The sequence below is a fragment of the Nilaparvata lugens genome, chromosome 1, assembly GCF_014356525.2.
Source record: "Nilaparvata lugens isolate BPH chromosome 1, ASM1435652v1, whole genome shotgun sequence".
Lineage (NCBI taxonomy): Eukaryota > Metazoa > Arthropoda > Insecta > Hemiptera > Delphacidae > Nilaparvata > Nilaparvata lugens.
Window position 1 is genome coordinate 61,642,374 of NC_052504.1, and position 14,448 is coordinate 61,656,821.

The window sequence follows — 14,448 nt, forward strand, 5'->3', positions numbered from 1 at the left end:
AAGTATCCAGATGCAACACTGTCTATCTAAAAAATCCTCAGACAAATGAAGTGGTTGGATGGACAAATGTCCTCAACATCAAACCCTATCGGCATGAGACATAGTTGGATCAGTCTATTCCATCAGATCAAAAAATTGAAAAAAAAAATGAAGAAGGTATCATCCCACTTCAATACTCATATCCTGGAGGAATATCACATCATTAATGTTCATGTCACCCCTTCATTTCCTGTTATTGTTCACTAGGAGAGTCTCTATGCTTCAAGAATTGTCATTCTACAACCCACATGAAGCACACAGTAGTAGAGAAATAATTTAATTGTATTCTGAAGTTCCTTGTTGTTTGTATTATGTTCATATTACCATTATTATTATTCAGATATTTAATTATCATATTATTATACTGTAAGCCTGTATGTAAATGTATCCCAAAGGCGAATTTATGTTATATTTCTATGTCACCAACTTGAAAATTGTCAAGTTGTGTGTTGTGTCTCCTGCTGCCCATTTAAATGTATAATACACTAATTAATTGTGATATATTTTCTGTGAACTTGAATATCATAATATTCACTATTCGAGAATATTTTTCTCAATTGAAGCAGAGCCTAATGTACTCTATTCTCGATTTTTATGTTCTTTAAATGTTATGAGATGGTGCAGCAGGATAATGTGAACATTTATGTAAAATATTATATGTCTTTCTTCATGTGCCAGTGCAGTTATCAGCACCTTAAGTGCGCTCCACTGTTAGGAGTAGCCCTTCTGGTCTTCAAGACGAAATATTTTGAAGCTATATTCCAAATTTGGAACTTGAATTTTCAAATTAAACTTTACAGTTTTCCACATAAGATAACTGCACAAAACGTTAAATTAACATGCAATGCACATAGTTGCATGAAAGGACAATTTTGATACTAACTGATCTTGTATTTACACTGATTGAATAATATTATCAACACAGACAAAAAAAAAATTAAATTAAAAGTTGGAGAAAAATTACTAAATCAATAGCAGCAATGTGCTGTAATAATAAAACATCAAGTAATAAAATGAAATAACAGAACAAAGCAAAAAAAAAAATAAATAAAATAAAAATTAACCAAAGAAAAATGTCTGTGATATATTGTAAACTAACTCAGTATTATTATTGTTATTAGCATTAAGATTAGTATCATTGTTAAGATTATTATTATATTTGTTAGATGTTATTTAAATGTATATTATTTGTTATTATCAGCATGCCCCACTGTAAGGAAAATGAGAAAGTTATTAGATTCAAAGCTAAACATAGTCAATAAGTAATTATCAAGTTGAATAGGAGGAAGTAGAGTATAGTAACAGAAAACAATGCACAGCCAACAAACAAGAAAAAATCGAGTAGAGAAAGATTAATCATGAAATAGAAATGAAAGAATAGAGCCCAACACAAAATGAACACATCCAAGAGGGAGAAATAATCAATTGAAAAGACAAGTTTGTCTACGGAATGAATAATGAACACAGATATAAAATTTGGAAACAGTTATAATTGAAATTGGAGAAATCAAAGACAAATTAAGTGAGTCAGAAATGTGACATAATGCTCTAATTGTATTCAGTTTGTAGGAATTGCTATTTGCAAACTTATGTGGCATCACAGATGTTGTCATGTTGGAGATATTGGAGTATGGCGGGCCAGCAAACTTAGTATTGCATCTTCTTTGGTCCTCCGGGCCAGATTATTATTTGGGATTTTCTTTTCTTTTTTTTTTAGGTGAGTGGGGCTTGTTGCCCACTTCACTGATTATTGTAATTGTTGTGGAGAGAATTCCACTTGTAAAGTCGAAGGGCTTGGACCCAGACTCATATCAATTTTGTACTGATGGTTGATTGTTTCCCATTGGGTACTACCATAATCTTAAAATATAACAGTGTAGTGCTGGAGATGCTTGGCTAGTCTTGCTGCAGTTGACCCGATGTGAGGGCTGAAATGTGCTGTATGGGTGAGAAATTGGCAAGACCTTGAGACTCAACCTCTTGCAAATTTGGGGCTTTTATGTGACATCACATTTCATAAGCGGGCTGGCATAGCTGAAATTGATAGTAGCGAGCAGCAATATCGATTAGATAAGATGCCAGCCTGCTATTTCTTCGGTTCATACAGCTTTAATTATAATAAAAATTCATTCCAATACTGTGATATTATAAATGTTTGTCAAGTTATATTTTTAATTATTATTATTTACCCTCTCTCGGAAAGGTGTTCCTCAAATTATCTCTACCTCCATGTTCATTATCTATTCCTCTTTTACAATTGAGGGTGCTTACCCCCACCTCCATAACTTTGGGGAAATATCGGCGTTATCTGCTAGAGTAACGGGACTCTCTCCCGGCAACTGAGAAGGAACTCCGCCTGTGTTTTCGTCACTCTTCTCCTAGACTCCTCGGGACTTGCAAACGTAAAGGTGTGCGGAGAATCGAAGTGATTTAGTGGTTTAGTGAATACGCGTGTGAAAGAAGGCTGGCGGACGGAAGACTACCACCTAATGCTCTACCGGAGGATTGCTGTCTGGGGACGATGCTTAAATTAAAACCGGTGAGTCCGTTCCTTATGGAAAACTAGTTAAAAAGGACCCTTAATCCAAATCAAAATTTCTCACAATATCTATGGATTAAACTCATCCATCTTGGAATTGGCAGCTATAAATATTGCAGAGGTGTTGACTGTAATCTTTAATAAGTGCTTGAGCCTAGGGTTGTTTCCGGATGATTTGAAAAAAGTCAAGTTAATACCAGTTTATGAGTAAGGTGTTAGATCGACTATTGATAACTATAGGCCAATATGTATAGTTTACATAATATCAAAAATTTTTGAAAAACTTCTTTACGCTCAATTAACAGCTTATTTTGAACATAATAGACTACTCTCTGATAACCAATATGGTTTTAGGAGGAATCGTAGTACAGGCGACAATGTTTTGAGGCTTGTGAAATAAGTAATCAACGATCTGGAAAACCATAAATATGTTAAATTTAGAAGTTTTGATATGACCAAAGCGTTTGAAACTGTTGATCATACTATATTATGTCATAAACTATCTCATTACGGGTTGAATCAATTGGCTGTTGACCTTATTTATTCCTATCTTACAAATAGAGTACAGTATGTTTTAAAAAATGGCGAGTATTCTAGAGGTGGAATAGTCAAATACGGCGTACCACAAGGTTCCATTCTTGGTCCACTGTTATTCATTGTTTATATTAATGATTTGCCTAATATTATTAACTCTTGTAATGACAATGGTGCTTCATATTTGTTTGCAGATGACTTAGGTTTGAAAGTAGCTAATAAGAATATGGATCATTTGTATTCTAACAGACTGAATAATACCTCTAAAATTGAAGATTGGTGTTTCCAATCTACTAAGAAATAATGTCACATTGTTCACAACAAATTATTGTCGATACAACAACCAAAGCTGCCATTAGTTGTTTACACACTCATTTTATTAGTATTGATTGTGTGCAGCAAACAATTTGAGCATTAATTCCACAAAAACAGAGGATATAACTTTTAGCTTTGACAGAAAAATTAATGACATAAACTCAATTAAGTTTCTTGACGTGAAAATTGATACCAACCTGACTTGGAAATGCCATATAACATATATTTATAATAAAATCAACAAGGGCATCTTCCTTTTACATAGATTATGTAATATTGTGAATATGTCTGTTCTAATGAGTGTTTACTTTGCCCATATTCATAGCCTTCTGCTCTATGGAATCCAGCTGTGGGGCAATGGCTCAACTACTGACATCTTGTTTAAATGTCAAAAGAAAGCAGTAAGAATAATTTGCCACAAGGCTTCTCGTACTCCATGCAAATCATTATTTATTGAACTCGGACTATTAACACTGCCATCTTTGTATGTATTGTCATGCTTGATTTCAGTGAAGAAAACTGAAAATGAATATGATGTTAACTCTAGGATACACCAACATAACACTAAGGAATAATATAAGAGTCGAGTATTGCCAATTTACAAGTTCTCAAAAAAACTGGCAATTCATGTCAATAAAACTTTATAATGCTTTGCCTGAAAATATCAAAAGAATGAGCTTTAATAGTTACTGTAAATATTTGAAAAAGTACTGGTCAATGAATGTTTATATAAAGTTGAAGATTTCTGTGTAATACATTTTTTTTATTGATGTTTTCTGTGTTATTAATGACGTTGTTGTAACTTTTAATTTTGTGTGACAATAAATAATTTGATTGATTGATTGATTGATTGATTGGTTGAAGATGTAGGCAAGTATTTCATGAGTTCTGGAGGTTGTGTGTTTCAAAAGCTCAACAGGGATACCTCCTGGGCCTGGTGATTTTCCATTCTTCATTTCAATGATTGATTTTTCCACTTCTTCTGCAGTTATCTCTCGAATTAGATCATCAGGTTGTGGCTCCAAATAAGCTACAGGCTGCAAATATTGTGGTCTATCTCCTTTTAAGATTTCAGAGGAGTATTCCTTCCATTTATCCATACTTATCATATTGATTGCAGAGCCTTTAGTATCTTCCCTCAGATTCTTGAGTATGCTCTATGCCTCCTTTGATCTTGTGCCACCTATATACTGATCCAACTTCTCACAGCCTCTCTCCCATTCTTCGTTTTTTTGCTCGCTGTATCTTCATTTTCACTTCATGACGCTTATGTTGGTATCATTTTCTCTCTTGTAGATTTTTTGATATCAGCCAGTTATTATAAAGCCTTCTCTTTTCTGTTACAATTTTATCCATTTCTTCTGTCCACCACATGTCACTTTTCCTACTCATCCTTCTCCTGCTCCTGGTGATTCAAAATCTGCTTTGTGGATTGCCTCTTCCAATTTGATGTATTCTTCTTCTGCCGTTCCAATTATGCAATTCGGATGATAGTCTTAACTTGAATAAAAAACTAGTAGAGTCATGTTTTAATTTCTCAGTCAAATATTTCCTCTATGTTAAATCACCAGAGTAATCTCTATTCTTCTTTTCTCGAACCTGCATGCACAATTTTTTATGAGGTGAATACATGTCACTTTCAGCAAATGATGATCGGATCCACATTCTGCTCCTCTATAGACTCTCACATCGTGAATCTCCAAAGAGGTATTTTGCTTGGTGATTGCATAATCTATAATGGATTTTAATTGTCGAGTTGGTTGAGTCCATGTAAATGTATGTATGTTACGATGCTGGAAATGGCCATTTAATATCCTTAGTCCAAATTCCTGACATGTTTATATAAGGCGAGTGACATTGTTATTGACTGTATCCTCTCCGAAGTTACCTATGATCGGGTCATTTGTTTTTCTACCTGTCCTCGCGTTAAAGTCTCCTAGTAATATTATTTCATTTTTTTGATTGATATTATTCAAGAGTTTATGAGTATTTGTGAGTTTATCCATAGAAGCATCTTTCATATCATAATTTGAGTCGTCAGTTGGAGCATAAACCACAACTATAACAACATCATGACCCCCAATTTCTTTCAGAAAGATTTCAGAATCTTTTGTATTTTTTTTTCTACTTTCCTCGCCCTATTACCATATAGCCCAGTCAATAAAGGTTTTTTCGATCCGAAAATTAAATAAAAGTTGGATCTTTTATCATCGATAGAACCCTCCTAGAGGGCCATTCTCCCAAAAGTCCCAAGAAATCCCCTAGGAGCTTTCCCCCCTAGCCCCCTTCAAAGTTGAAAAATACAGGTAATCACGGAGAATCAATTATCTCTGTACCCATTGATCGGAAACAGTTCTATTATATGCCATTCGATTCGTTACATTATGGACTACAATATTAGTTATATTCATTTTTTCAATAAAATTGAAAGTTTTCTTGATAAAATAATATATATGTAAAAATTTTGGGGGTTTGTGATTTGATTTTCTTGTTTTCTCCGATTAACTTCAAAGCAAGTAGTTTTGAAGAAAAATTAGCCAAATAATTAATGTAGCCACTCTCATTGCAAAACCATTGATGTATATTGTTATGTATTTGCGACTCGATTAGACGTCGTTGAAGGGGAAACAGTCGACGCGGAACGGCGCGGCTGACTCTCTTAGCCATAGTAAACAGCAAACTGGAAATCAATTATCTCTGTAATCATCAATCGTGAGAAAATCTATCTATGTCATTCGATTCGTTGAATTAAGGACTACAATATTGGTCGGATTCATTTTCTTGAAAAATCGAACAGTTTCCTTGATAAAATAATATAATGTAAAAATTTAGGGGTTTTTCTATTTGATTTTTTTGTTTTCTCCGATTAACTTCGAAGCAAGTAATTTTAAAGAACAATGTAACGAATAATTATTGTAGCCACATTCATTGCGAATTCATTGATGTATATTGTTATGTATTTGCGATTCAAGTTGACGCTGTGGAAGGGGAAACAGCCGACGCGGCTGACTCCCTTCACCATAGTAAACAGAATAATACTGCTGTCTACATTGCATCTCATTTACACTGTGGCGCTCGAAACAATTAATTTTGTCTATTGTTTTGACATGCGCTGTTTAAAGATTCTCACTTTCCAATACTCTAAAAAATATTACAATTTTCTTAATTTAACCAGGCTTATGATAAAAATCAGGATTTCGTTGTTTGCTCACAGAATTTATTATATTAATTTGAAGTGTGTATTCTCCATACGAGATAGAGGTAACACAATTTGATAACTCTAGTTTCAGATATTGATGTTTTTCAACGAAGTTTCATGATATATTATGTGTCCGACTCCTTCATCTTATCCTTATTTTGTAAAAAATGAAGATTCAGAATTTATTCCATAGCTCTTCTTGTGCTTTATCTTGTTTCATCACTCTTTATAATTTAAACACTTGATAATGGAATGAATATTATCAGATCACGTGAACAAAAAAAAAATAAAAGGGTGGGCCTACCTGAGATACTATATGATAATACTGTACTCCTGATAAGTTGAAAATTTTCAAGCTGAAAGTAGATTAATTTGTTGCACATTCGATTCAAATATTAACAAATGTTACCAAATATTACAAATATTATCACTGAACATGAAGAGGCAATACCAAGCCAGAATCGCAGTTCCGTTCAAATCATTATTATCAGAGCTTTCAAATTGAAGCTATGTAACTAAGAATGTTATCCCCATCTCACAATTTCCCTATTTATCCTCATCCCGATTCAGAATAAAGTAGTTGATCTCCATAATCACAAAAATCAATGTACAGTACCTATAATAAATAGTAAAAATAACAAAATTTCTAGTAATAATGCAACTTTTTCTAGGTACGAATTTCAAGGCTCATAAAATGACTTTTTCTCAATCACAGGCAGAAATTCCAATGATCATCATAATAGTAATTTAATGAAAATTGTTTATATTGTACTGTCTAAATAATGTAGATTCAACTCGTAAGAACGGAAGATAAGCTACTTTATAGAGAGAATCATAGAAAGTTTCAACTCAACAAGCCCAATGTATAAATTTTTTTTATGCCTCAGCCGTCATATATATTTGGCTCAACTGAAGGTATATTATCAACCTGGCTTGGAGAATATTAACTGTGGAAAACAGCAAACATTGCACGCTATGATTTTTCAGGAAATTGCCACTGTTAACACTATTGTAATCTATAATTTATCTCAGTTATTGACATTAATAACTTATGATAAATTTCAGCATAGAATTATGATCATACACACATATTTTAAATATGTATTATATTATGTAATAGCATGAATATTTTATCGGTTGCAAACAATATCTTTGTCTGTCATAGAATGCATGATTTAGCACATAGATAACAACAAAATGATTTTAGATGATTAAAATGTGAAAAATTAGTTTCATCGCATGTCAAAACAATAGACAAAATTGATTGTTTCGAGCGCCACTGTTAATAAGATGGCATAGTGTGAATAAGATGCAACTTAGAAAGCAGTAGGCCTACTACTGTATTTTACTGTTTACTATGGTGAAGAGAGTCAGCCATGCCGTACCGCGACGACTGTTTCCCCTTCCACAGCGTCAAATAGAATCGCGAATAAATAACAATATACATCAATGGATTCGCAATGAATGTGGCTACATTAATTATTTGTCTAATTTTCTCTAGATTATTTGCTTCGAAGTTAATCGGAGAAAACAAAAATCAAATCGAAAAACCCCTAAATTGTTACATATATATTATTTTATCAAGGAAACTGTTTGATTTATTGAGGAAATGAATACGACTAGTATTTTAGTCCATAATGTAACGAATCGAATGACATATGATAGATCTTTTTCTGATTAATGGTTACAGAGATAATTGATTTCCAGTTTGCTGTTTACTATGGCTAAGAGATTCAGCCGCGCCGTTTCGCGTCGACTGTTTCCCCTTCTACAGCGTCAAATCGAATCGCAAATACATAACAATATACATCAATGGATTTGCAATGACAGTGGCTACATTAATTATTTGTCTCATTTTCCTTTAGAACAACTTTTTCCGAGGTTAATCGAAGAAAACAAAAAAATCAAATTACAAACCCCCTAAATTTTTACATATATATTATTTTATCAAGGAAAGTTTTGATTTTATTGAGAAAATGAATATGGCTAATATTGTAGTACATAATGTAACGAATCGAATGGCATAGAATAGAACTGTTTCCGATCAATGGGTACAGAGATGATTGATTCTCGGTGATTACCTGTATTTTTCAACTTTGAAGGAGGCTGGGGCGGAAAGCTCCAAGGGGATTTCTTGGGACTTTTGTAAGAATGACCCTCTGGGAGGGTTCTATCGATGGTGGAAAATTCAGCTTTTATTTAATTTTCGGATCGAAAGTGCTTTTTTGGACCTTCATTGACTAGGCTTTCCAATGTATTGCTTTCCGAAAAAAATTAAGGTACCCCTATTTCTAAATTTCTATACGTTTTAATGTCCCCTGAGTCCAAAAAAGTGGTTTTTGTGTATTGGTCTGTATGTGTGTGTGTGTGTGTGTGTGTGTGTGTGTGTGTGTGTGTGTGTGTGTGTGTGTGTGTCTGAGTGTATGTGCGTCTGTGTACACGATATCTCATCTCCCAATAAACGGAATGACTTGAAATTTCAAACTTAAGGTCCTTACACTATAAGGATCCGACACGAACAATTTCGATCAAATGCGATTCAAGATGGCGGCTAAATGGCGAAAATGTTGTCAAAAACGGGGTTTTTCGCGATATTCTCGAAAATGGCTCCAACGATTTTGATCAAATTTATACCTAGAATAGTCATTGATAAGCTATACCAACTCTCACAAGTCTCATATCTGTAGAAATTTCAGGAGCACTGCACCATCTATGCAAAGTTTGATTTTAGAATCCCAATTATCAAGCTTCAGATACAATTCAAACAAAAAATTTCGAGTGGATAAGATTGAGCATAAAAATCTCTACAATCAATGTTCAGTAGCATTTTCACTTAGAATTGAAAATAAGCTCGAAATTAGAGAGAATAAGATTATTCAATTGCAAACTGTTTGCAACTGTTGATTCTATTAAATCATTCACTATGAAGAGAAAGCAGACTTCGTGTGTCTGCAGCGCTATTGTCCTGTCACCAGCTGGCTCAGATCTTAGGAAAGTAACCTTGAGATGCGCGGGAACACTAGCGTCAGTTGATCAATTCTCATAACGGCAAGGGAAGTTGTGTGAGTGCACCACACCAGATTTTTGCTAATTGCGATCGCAACTCCAGCTCGCGCCCTGCTACTTTTGGGAACTCCACTGTAGTCGTACATAATCATTCATATCTTCAAACCCATTTCCCTTCTTCTTAGTTTCAGTTAGTGCAGCAACATCAATCAATTCTATCTATACTTTTTCAGTTCTTCTGCTACTTCATTTTTCTTTGTATTGATTCCTTGTACGTTCCAAGTTGCAAAGTTCATTTTCCGTGGATGATGGGGCGCAGGCAGTAAGGAGGTAGACATATTGAAAGTCCCCACCACTACCCCGTGTGTCAAGAGGGTGGGGGTGATTAAAAGGTACCATTTTTTGGTTTCTCGCCTAAAAATCAAAAACCATGTATTCTTAGGACTTGACTATCATATAACTAATTGAAGCTAAATAAATTAATGCATTATAAAAACTGATGCTTATCGTAGGTTTATAGAGCATTGAATTCTCTTTGAATTGATGTAGTTATTCACTATTCCAAGTTTTCCTTACATTGATATAGCATCTTCAATGTGGGTGGTGAAATTTTAATTGCTGAAACAATTGATCGTTTGACAATGACATTTGAAGGAGGTGTCTGTGACACAGTTTTTGACTTTGCAGCTTGGTTTGGACTAGTTAGTAGGTGAACATAGCAAAAGTGCGCATCTTTATCCCCTCTGTTGAAGGTGTGGAACCGCTGAGTTTACACTTGTTGCAGCAATGAAAATTTCACCCCCTACATTGAAGCTGCTATAACAATGAAAGGAGAACTTGGAATAGTGTAATAATACATCATTTCAAAGATAATTCAATGCTTTACAAACTTATGATAAGCATCACAAAATTCCACTGAAAAAGTGTGAAGAATTTATGAAGCTTCATTTTTGAACAGTTGAACGCATCGCTCTCAAGATATGAGCATCAAAGCAAAACGCTGAGAAATGCAACTCTTTAACCACCTTAGGCCTACTCCTCCCTACTGGTCTCAACAAAGCTGCAAAGTCGAAAATTGTGTTTAAAACATTCCCTCCAAATTCCTTTGTCGATTGGTCCATTGTTGCAAAAATGGAGATTTTACACTCAACACTAAAGCTGCTGCAAAAGGTGTAGGGAAATTCGTAAAAGTGTGGAATTATACATCAAAATGAAGAAAATTTAATGCTCAATAAGCTCATGATCAGCATGGATTTTTCTCATCGATATTTTTTGGAAAGTTATAAGAGCAAAAATAGAAAAAAGTTTTGGCAAACGAGATTTTTTCCAAATGTCACACGTTCAAGAGCGGATATCTCAAAAACTAGAGGGGATATAAAAAAATTGTAGAATTTATATTGTGGGAAATTATGTAAGATTCGATTTGTAAGATGACAGTCAACTCCCTAATATACATAGTTTATGAGTTTTATGCGAGAAACCAAGAAATGGTACCTTTTAACCACTCTCACTACTTAGCACAGTGGGTAGCGGTGAGGACTTTTGATATGTTTACCTCCTTACTACCCTTAACAGAACTGTCAGGTCAAAAATTGTCTTACAAACATTTCCCTCTATACCCTTTTTTGAGCATTCGTTGACTGGACTATTCACAATCCACAAAGGAAAACAGAAGAAAATAATATCACACTTCATTAAATACTTGGAATAACTAAGATAGAAGATTTGACTAACTAAGAATGAAAGATTTGGAATAAATAATCAGATTAGAAGAGAACGATATTTGAGTTAGATTCAGGAAATTTAGTGACGGGGTATAAAGAGGGTATGAAAAATATGTATATACAAAGAAAGGAGAAACAATTGAAAAATAAAGTGATAGTAGAGCACAAAATAGCTATTTATGTATTAAGAGCGTTATGCGCGACTTTATCGCTCGCACAAAACAGTTATCACGCGACGTGAAGTGGAGCGTGATAATTTTGCAAGAGCGATAAAGAAGCATTACACGCGAATTACATGCAAAATTTTTTCTACAACTGCACAAACCTGTTAAATTACTTACATCTGGTGGAGTTTATAATAATTTGTCTACACTGATATTCATCATGGCTGTAGAATCGGTACATTTACCGACTTATTAGGTTAAAATCTGACCGAGAGTGGTTTGTCTTTTGGCGAGCTGCCTTTCATCAGCTGATTAGCGAGCGTAAAGAAACTTTTCTGCGCATGCGCAAATGATTAGCGAGCATAAAGAAAATCTACTGTACATGCGCAGATGGTTAGCGAGCGAAATAGCTATTTATGTATTAAGTGCGTAATGCGCGACTTTATCGCTCGCGCAAAACAGTTATCATTTAATTTTGCAAGAGCGATAAAGAAGCATAATGCGCGAATTACAAAAATTCTTCACAACTGCCCAAACCTGTTAAATTACTTATATCGGCGGAGTTTCAATTACCGACTTTTTAGGTTTAGATCTTACTTTTTGACGAGCTGCTTACCATCAGCTGATTAGCGAGCGTAAAGAAACTCTTCTGCGCATGCGCTAATGTTCAGCAAGCGTAAAGAAAATTTACTGCGCATGCGCGGATGGTTAGCGAGCGAAAAAGTAGAATCTCCTCAGAAATAAGCTGTTTTATGAGGAGAATTGAGTAACTTATGTAAATTCTTTCTTCACGCGCAGTTGTAGAAAAAAGTGGATTCTCCTCAGAAATAAGCTGTTTTTCGAGGAGAATTGAGTATGTAAATTCTTTCTTCATGCACAGTTGTAGAAAAATAATAATTTAATCATCAATTGAGCAGCATCATTTTTCACAAGATTTTTTTTTTAATGTTTTGTAGCAGTCATAGAATGGGGGAGGGTCAAGGAATGGGTTTAGTCTATGTTCTATTCAGGTAGGAATTGAAATGGTGAGCGGTTCTGACAAATGGTATTTGAAACAGCATAATTTATTGAGTCTTGGTCTATTGCATGGGACATGGAAATTTTATAAATTGATGAAATCTGTCATGAATATATTATTATTTAGAATTTCATATAATAACATTATTGCTCTAATGGATCTTCTGGTTTTTTAATTTTTGGACTTCAAATATTGACCTCGAAGTTTCAATGGAAAAAGCTATTGGAGAAAATGTATTATACTTTTCGAAATAAAGATACCTCAATGATATTTTGAATAATCTCCAAATCATTAACGGCAGTGCTTGACGGCATATCGGTGTGTAAACATCTAATGGCTGTTTGGGTTGTTGTAGGCCTATCGACAATAATTTGTTGTGACCAACTATATAATCGAAAGCTTACCGAGTTGAAAGCAGAGAAAAGTCGGGAGAAAATAACTATGCTACTCCGGGTTATCAATAATTGCATGCCTCATTGCTTGCAATATTATTAGTCCAAAATAGACAGCTGATTTTTCAACAAGTAAGATTATTTAATTTTCTTTTTTAATTGTAAAGTTATATAGAACTTTACACCGACACTGACACGTCAGGACAGGACATAATTCACTCTGATGTACAGTATTAGAGGAGGCTGTGGTTTTTAACAGAGCTACTAGTATTTAAGATTCATTAGTTCCTACCGAGAGTTTTACTTACTGGATCATGAAGCGTGCATTAATTGATTTTAAACCCTCTAATTAGAATATTATTTGAAGAGTCCTATAGGTAGCCTATATTGTCATAATAGATGAAAATATGTTTCAGGTGATATGACGTTATATTTGTATTGATAAACTTCAAGATACACTTTAAATGAGTTCATGATATAGTAATTTGCTGGAGTCGCCAGATATTCATTAAGAAAAATGTTCCGGAAGCACGTCATTACCGAAGTCGCGGACTAAGAAAGGCAGGAAACCTCGAATTCTTCGAGCTCAAAAAAATACTTCTTTCTTTTCCTTTTAATCCAACACAATGTGAGGATAGTAACGCTTCTTTAATTCTCGAACAAAGCTGAGTGTATTTCGTCTTTTTTTAACAAGAAAAATACAAATTGAAACATCCGTTTCATCGGATCTGTTCAAGTTTATCCGTTCGATTTTATCTGTTCAAGTTTCTTGTTCTCAGAAATCAGACTCGGCTTTGATCATTCATTTTGCATATGTTTCATGAAAATGTTATTGATAAGGAGTGACGTTAGATTAATTGAGTATTTTAAATTATTTTCAAGCGTTTAATTGCACAACCAATGACCCATTTAGAGCGGCTGTGAACAGGGTGAAAATTGCCATGATGATTGCCAACCTCCGAAATGGAGACGGTACTTAGAGAGAAATGGGAATAAATTGATATCGGCAACCTTACTATATTTCACTTTTCATAGCAAATCTTGTGTGGAACGAGCATAAATTCGTTATATCAATCAATAAACGTCTCCACAGATACTTTTTCCATGAAATAATATATTTTTTGTCATAGTCATTCAATCTTAGCTGTTTTCCATGCATGAAATGAAGCCGGTCAACTTGTTAACTTGTGAGCCGGTAAGTTTGCAGATAAATATACATTTTTATATGATTCTCATTACAGCATAACTCTATTGTAATGAAACCATAATGTTTTCTCTACAGTCAAGTATGTTTCCTAGTTCCAAAATAGGAACAGCTAAACTGCTACAAAAAAAAATCACCCTCAGCGCTCCAGGTGGAAGTTTTGTCAACTGCAATCACGAAATTCCTGATTTGGAATTTGTAAACTAGGTTATGTTTATAGAATGCATGAAGTAACTTCTACACAAGCAGGTGATGTTTTCTATTTCTCAATAATTATTATTCTGCAGATTATTATGACAAAAAATAGTGTACAT

The 14,448-nt window shown here is 34.1% G+C and overlaps 1 protein-coding gene across 2 annotated transcripts in view; it reads left to right on the top strand.

Moving 5' to 3' along the window:
* Nucleotides 1–14,448, top strand: part of LOC111057564 (neuropeptide CCHamide-1 receptor) — a 169,990-nt gene that overhangs the window by 35,790 nt on the left and 119,752 nt on the right. The gene's annotated exons all lie outside the window — the stretch shown is intronic.